The sequence below is a fragment of the Pteropus alecto genome, unplaced genomic scaffold, assembly GCF_000325575.1.
Source record: "Pteropus alecto unplaced genomic scaffold, ASM32557v1 scaffold185, whole genome shotgun sequence".
NCBI classification, from domain to species: domain Eukaryota; kingdom Metazoa; phylum Chordata; class Mammalia; order Chiroptera; family Pteropodidae; genus Pteropus; species Pteropus alecto.
Genome location: NW_006438088.1, coordinates 3,079,992 through 3,087,839, shown reverse-complemented (window position 1 = coordinate 3,087,839; position 7,848 = coordinate 3,079,992).

Here is a 7,848-nt window from a genome sequence, read left to right as displayed (position 1 = left end):
TTGCAGATGCTAAAGCAGCCCACAGGAACGAAGTTCCCTCGTTTAGACTACATTGCTACTGAGAAATAGTCCCACACGTGAATTTTGGTCATAAAATTCTCCAACCAATCACATGCCTTCAAAACCTCCTAATTAATCAATGTTATATCCTCAAGGTTATTATTCTAATTTTTAACTGAACATAATTGGTGTTCTCTGTAGTTCATTTCCTACTCTGAATTACATTCAAAGAAGCATGGTTCATGAGCCAAAGCAATTTTACAACAAAAATTCCACGTCATAAGCTACAACATTTCTCAAAACAACTTTTCTCTCCTCCACAGTTCCCTTTCTCAAATTTTCCCAAACTTTTCCCCAGTCTCCAACCCCGGTGTCTTTTCTCCAAGCCTTGTTTTTTCACCCCATAGTGTCCCAGAAAGCATCCTTGAGAGAAAATCTCACCACCATTTGTGCATCACACGGGACCACTAGGGAAAAGCTACAGAACCTGATAACTTCCTGGTCCTACCTACCTCAAGCTCAAGGAGTTAAATGTAGAGGACTTTAAGGAACATAATTCTTTTATTCTAACTCAATTTCTCTCAAGAAATTCTTATGTAAATTTTCTGGAGAACAAAATTCATTACTTTTTTATTCTCTTTCCAATTTTAAAAAAGAAAAAAAAAGCAGCAGGTTATTCTGATTTTGTATTGGCCCTTGTTTTTAACATTCAGGGATTTTTGTTAGAAAAATCTAAAGAAGGGAGGAGGCGCTATCAAATTTGTAAATTGCCCAGGCATTTGTGGTAGATTTAAATGGACATGATTTTTGCATTCCTATAAACCCACCCATCTGCAAGCTGACTTTACTGGTCATCCTAATGAGAGATAAGGTCTGTTTCTACATCTCTTGAGTCTGGGGTTGGCCATTTGGAAAATGAGACATTAACAAATGTGACAGGTAGTGGCTGGGACAGGGCTTGCACATTGGGGCTTATTCTCTTGTTGTTCTTGCTACCACCATGTAAATAAGCCTGGGCTAGCATCATGGATGATGAGAGACATGTGGCATAATCATACCCATCACCCCAGCCAATAGCCTGCCAACCGTACAAGGTGTCATTAGGTCTTAGATTATCTAACCTCCAGCTGACCATGAATGTCAACCAGGCAGAGATCAGCCAAGTCAGGCCAGACCAGACTAGCCCGGCCAACTAATCATGAACTGATTAAACTTGTTTCAAGCCACAAAGTTTTAGGGTAGCATGTTATGTAGCAAAAGCTAACTGAAACAGTATTTAAAAAGTATTCAATTTTTATGATTAGTCCGACAGACACCAACTGGATGCCTTGTGTTTAAAGCCCTCTACTAGGCACAGGGATCCAAAGCCAAATAAGACATGGTTTTTTCTAGAGATGTCCCCGACCTAGTAGCAATGTACAGATACCAGCATAGACAATGGCAGTGCAGTGTGATGAATGAAAAAGGTGTGATCAAAAAAAAAGCAGGGGGCAGGGGGGACATAGCCAAGGGTAACTCATTGGCTTAGGATGATCTAGGGAAAAAAAAAAAAAAAAACAGGTGACATCAGAATTGGATCCTCACTAATCAACTGAAGTTTACCAGGCAAAGAAGTTGGGGGAGGGCATTCTGGGCAAAAGCATATATAAAGGCTCAGAGACATAAAAAAATATAAAAGTGCTAGAGAAGTGATGATTAAGAAAATACGGTTCAAATAACCTGTTTGGGAAGAAATCCTATCGTAGAAATATCACAAAATGAATAAGAAATCACTGAAGTGAAAAATCACAACAAACTTGTTAGAGTCTGCATTATCACAATTATGTTCCTCCTCCTCCCCGCCCCTCTCCTTGACTTTAGACCCTGTTGCGGGAAGTAAAGCTATTGGAGTGCAAGTCTCCCCTTATGCACTGTTTATTCTGATAGTGTAGTTCACACTACTGGCCTCACTCTATTAGGTCCATTTAAATATACTTATTGTTGTTCAAGTTGGAGCATATACACACTTTAATTGGCATATGTACCCCAAATGATATGTGAGGTAATTTGCGAAGCAATTTTACTTTTTTAAACATTGATTTTAATCAACAATTTTCCAAAGTCAGCTGCTTAGAGACAGTGGAAAATAATTGGGTTAAAATACAGGTATCCCCCACTTTTTGAAAGTTGGTTACACCACATTGCTTTTATGAAAGACCTATGTCAGTACCTGTTTCGGCTAACTGAAAGAAATCTGAAGAGGTTTTTCGTTTTTTTACAAAAAAGAAAAAAAAGGGTGAAAAGTGATTATAGTGTTCAGAGTCTGTTTTGTGCAAACTGTTATAAAGGCTGCGGCACCCCGAAACGTGACAGTGTCCCCCGCAAGCTCCTTCCTCAGGAACCACACTCAGCATCTCGGCTTCAAGCCCCATCCCTTTGAATTGTCTGTGAGCATTTGTGCTTTAATCTCGATTTATTTTGTGCATCTGTTAGCAAGATGTGTCCTAAGTTATCAGCAAATCTCAAGAGAGCTCATAAAGGTGTTACACTTAGTGTGAGAAAGGATATAATTGTTTCCATCATGAATGAAATAAAGATATCGTGTGAGTGTTAAACTCACCTGCGTCCACCATTCATATTATTTACATGCAGAGAAAGAATCTTGAAAGCTGCTAAAGTTACCATTGGTTCTGCTAGGAGCAAAGTGGAGTCTTTTAGTCAACATCCAGTAGTGAATAAAATGGAATCTACTGCTTTGAGTGAATTGATGGGTGTACAAAGCATTGTGTTCCATCATCTTACACTTCAGGAGAAATCAGTCTTTTTAATAATTGAAACCACACATACATTTTCACTTTTACAAGCTGTGTATTTGTCATACCATTCGTGCTTTTACTATGTTAGCGTTCCTTTAGGTTTTATGTGTTATTTGCTATGATTTGGTAGGTTACTTTGGGGGTCTGGGAATGCTCAAAAACTTTTTCATATAAATTTCTTCTTTACTTAACACCATTTCGGCTTGCAAATTTTTCATAGGAACGCTCTACTTTTGGATAGTAGAGGAAACCTTCGCTTTCTTCTTTTCCAAAGTCATGAAAGTAAACTTAATTGTTAATAAATGCATTCAAATAATAGACTGTTTATGGTCATGTGTATTTTACTGTACTAAAGAACATATCTTTAGTGTTTAGGGAAGAGTTAGGTGAAGAACGATTTAAAGTGCATCTCTACCTAAAGCATCTCCTTTTCTGGAACTGGTCCCTTTGTCCATGTGTCTGGCATAGTTACCAGACATACAGCAGGAGGTATAGGAGGGGAGAGAAGGAGGGCTAGGGAAAGGGAAAAGGGAAGAAGAAGTAATTCCTGTGTAACTTTAAGCAGGTCGCAACCTTCCAGAATCAACTACACAGTGCCTAGCGTGAGTGCTCAATAAATGCTTGTTGAATAAATGAACACACTGACAACCTAGCTTCGATTTCTCCAGATATAAAATGAGAAACTAAATGATCATTAAAGTACCTACCAATCCCAAGATTCAGATGTTTTTGGCCCACAAGACAATCCAAAAGAATACAAAATGTATACATTAGTTTAATTTATTAATTTAGTCTTAGATCTAACACATCATTGTATTTGCTCTTTAAAAGGAACAAAGTATAAAACTATTTTTAAAAAACCCTGAAAATTATATAAATTTTTTAAAGCATATTAAATACGGACCTTTAAAAAGTATAATCAAGATGTGTCATGAAATCATAAGGGAAACGTAATAGGTGAAAAAATAAACACTGACGGTGACGCCAATTCCTCTGTCACAGTTGTACAATTCAGTGGCATTTAATACAGTGACAATGTTCTACAATCGTCAACACTATCTCGTTCTAGTACATTTTCATCACCAAAAGGAAATCGGTATCCATTAACCAGTCACTTCCCAGTATTACCTCCCCTCCCCAGCCTCTAGCAACCATTAATCTGATTTCTGTCTTCATGGATTTGCCTATTCTGGGTATTTCATATAAACAGAATAAAACAATATTCGGCTTTTTGTGCCAAGCTCTTTTCACTTAGCATGTTTTTCAAGAAATATCATATCCTTTCATATTAATGTAAATCATGAAAAAAAAAGAAGATACATTGGAAACTAAATGACATCTGAGGTAAGTAAGTGAGTCAGTGCAATTACCTTCCAGAATGCAATTCAAGTTTTCAGGACTGATTGGTGCTTAAACACTGATCAAATGAACAATACAGCTTTAACAGTTTAAATGCAGCATACAAATCTTTAGAATTCATGTCCACCAAATTATTAATCGCTCGATTTATTTTCATATGTCAGAGTTCTCATCACAAAACTATGTTGTAATGTTATAGGGAATCAAGACTATTCTCCACTTTATTTTAAATCTTTCCAATACAGGTAACAATTTTTAAAAGTTACCAATCGACATAAAAGACCCAGTTGACATGACTAAATATTCACTGGGTAATTCTCCTCTTAAACAGATGTAGTACCTATTATGGTTTCCTATTTCTATGGTTTTTCTTATAATCAAATAATATGGTTAAACCTGAATGATACTTCAGTTTTTCAATACTACAATTTTGTGAGCTGAGAGATTTTAAGATAAGCCGAAGAGGTTACTTACTCAAATCTAAACTTAAAGACCAAAACTACTTAACACAGGCTGATTAGCAGAACAAGTTTTTTAAAACTATGTACTTAATCGAGGTTTTTCATCACCTGGTCAGAAATTTGAAGTCATGGGATAAAGAAGCAATAATGACAATTTATAGGGAAAGGAGGATTTCAAGAAAAAAAAAAATCTAGAACAGCAAAGGGTAGTATCTCTTTTTTTCAACTTCAATCTTTTGAGCAATAACAAATTATTGCTGCTGTTCTTATATTATTAGACCACCGAATAATAATGTAACAATTAATGTTACTCTTTGACCGGAAGGGGAATAGAAATCTAACTTTAGTCAGTTCCTCTGCCAAGGAATGAACCAACACAGATAGCAACTTATTTATCTGTTTAAGGATCTTGTCTAAGGAAAAAAAAAAATCCTAATATTTTATATTAGAAAAAGGTAAAAATTAAAACTGATGAATTTACTTTTACTGAGAAAGGAGCATTTGACCTGATGAGTTGGTTAGTCTTAGAGTCCAACAGAAATGCAGTTTTATTATTACTTCCATACACATACACTACCACCGCCACTAGAACTAGCTATGTACTGAAGAATCACTTCCTATCATAATATTTGCATGCAAATAGGTTAAGAAAATGATTTGAGGGATGCTTAAAATTTTATTGGCGTTAGTGAAAAAGAAACATATTTCCCTTGTTTTTCAGTTTGCTTCAGAAATGCTTTTCTTCACAGTGAAGGATAACTCAGTCCAGCATGTCAAAAAGATAAAAAATTATAAAATAGGAGATTCATATCAACGAGCTTCACTGCATTTCCATAAAGCATTTCATGAATCATCCTTGTAACCCACTTCGTGGTAGTTTATTAATGAAAAGTCACTCCCCGCATAATAAATTCGAACGTCAAACATTCTGAATACAAAATGTCAGTTATGAAATGTTCTAAGGAAAAAAGCACCACATGATGTATCCCCATTAATACATCTCAAGATATATTAAAATTTACTTGGCCAACTTATGAAGATTATACATGCAAATAAATATACATATAAACAATGAATTTATAGAATTTTACCACTCACAGATGCAATAAAATACTTGTAAAAGTTCAGCGTAAGACCCTAGTTTTTGCATAGCATTTTCAGAGCAACATACCATACTTAGTTAATTTCTATCTTCTTTTTGGTACTACCAAATAATTCTTTCCCGCTTATTAGGAATCAAATAATCTAGGAAACAATATTTTCCAAAGTAATTTCCTTATATCTAAATGTCCCTTCTCCTCCTGCTTTTGTAAAATAGAAAAGTGAACCATGTCTGGACACATTTCTCTCAAAAACCATCCCACACTCATCGGTACCTATACTTTGAGAACCTGTTTTTTCATCCATAAAATGGAAACTTGAAAGGACTTACATTTTGAAATTACTTTGATCTTTTAAATCAAAGAAAATAACTGCATAAAAAGTGACTTTAAAAAGAAACCATCCTTCCTCTTCCTTTATTTAGAAAGGAGTTTAATGCTTTAAGGTTGGCCTCAACTTATACATGTCAAATTTTTTGTTTGGTAATCAGATTTAGATCAAATCCTAACAATACCTTTTGGATAAGTCACTGATGAGTTAAAGGCATAACTAATATTCTCTTGCTTCCTAGGCCTTATGAGAATGTTAAGTAAAACTACTTATAGTGGTATTTAGCTAAACAGCCAAACACATAGCAAAGAAATTCTTTCCATCAAAAGCTTTGTCCAATCTTTTGAGAGAATGAAGGTCAATTGCTATTTTTCTACTGCAATTCTAAACATCTATCTCTACAGGTTCCAATCGCATCACCTTCCAATATGGTGTGTCATGCATAAAAAGAACATATTTTTTACTGCTTGCATAATTATTCCTTTGAAAATTTTAAAAATTAAGAAACCTCATGTCTTTTTAGGGTGAGATGCAAAATATGAAGAAATGTGTCTTTTGCTTTTTGGTTTTTTTTTTTAGGCGAGGCAACCCTTGGTTGACCTCACAGATTGCAAGGACCTTGGCAGCTTACAATCCTTTATTTTTTATTTTTTATGCCTACAGCACTTGGTCTTCCTAGGTGGTCTCCCATCCAAGTACTAACCAGGCCCGACCCTGGTGTTTTGCTTCTAAATGCTAAACATTACATTCAAGTCACTGGAAGTAAAAATCAGTTATCAATATAGTAATATAAATTGCTCTATCTTCAAGGGAGATGGAAATTTCGTTGAAAACGCCATTATCTTCAACATTACTAAGATCCCAACATGCATTGCTAGGGGATAGCAACAATATTGATGGGACAGGCAGTACGGGGTCAAAGACCAAGCAAACTATTGATACTGATAAACCAGAAACTCAACCTTTAAAATCTTTCATTGATAAGGTTGAAAGGATTCCTACAAATATTTTTGTAGGATTTAATCCATTATTGGTCTACTTCTACTCTCTTTACTTATCCTAGAAATCTAATACATTCACATGACTCTGCAACCACTAAACAAGAGAATGAATGATACTAGACTAAATGTTAGTGCTAATGAACTGCAAGTTGCACTACAATTAACCTCAAACAGAAGAAACACTAGTAAAATACTAGTAATAATAACTAATTTAAAATACTAGTAAATACTAGTTTTTTTAAAAAATGTCCAACAACCAAGGTACCCAATGTATTCTGTCATATGGCTATAATATTGAGAAAATATATTCATTTAACTCAATAATTAATAATAAATTACCACTACTCTTAATTCCGGATTACACACGTATATACATACACACATTTACCCACACCAATAACATATTATTCAAAAGAATAGCTGGCATGTCCCAGGCTTTCCTGTAAGTTCTCATACTTTGCTGTGAATCAGAATCACATGAAAGCCTTTGTTCAGATTGCTGATTCCCAGTGTTTCTGGATCATTAAATCTTCAGAGAAGCCCAGTAATTCCCATTTCTATCAAATTCCCAGGAGATGCACATGCAACCAGTCCAGGGTCCACCCTTTGGGAACCACTACTGCAAATGATCTGTGAGTCTTAAAAGCCAATAAGTTTAGGAGGGGGGGTTGGACAGGGAGAAAAAGGGAGGAAGAGAGGGAAGGAGGGAGGCAGGCTATGGTAACAGGCAGTTCTGGGGAAGGAGGCAGCAGATAAAAGTGAATTTAGATATTTCCCTCCATCCTGATACCTGCCCTTTAT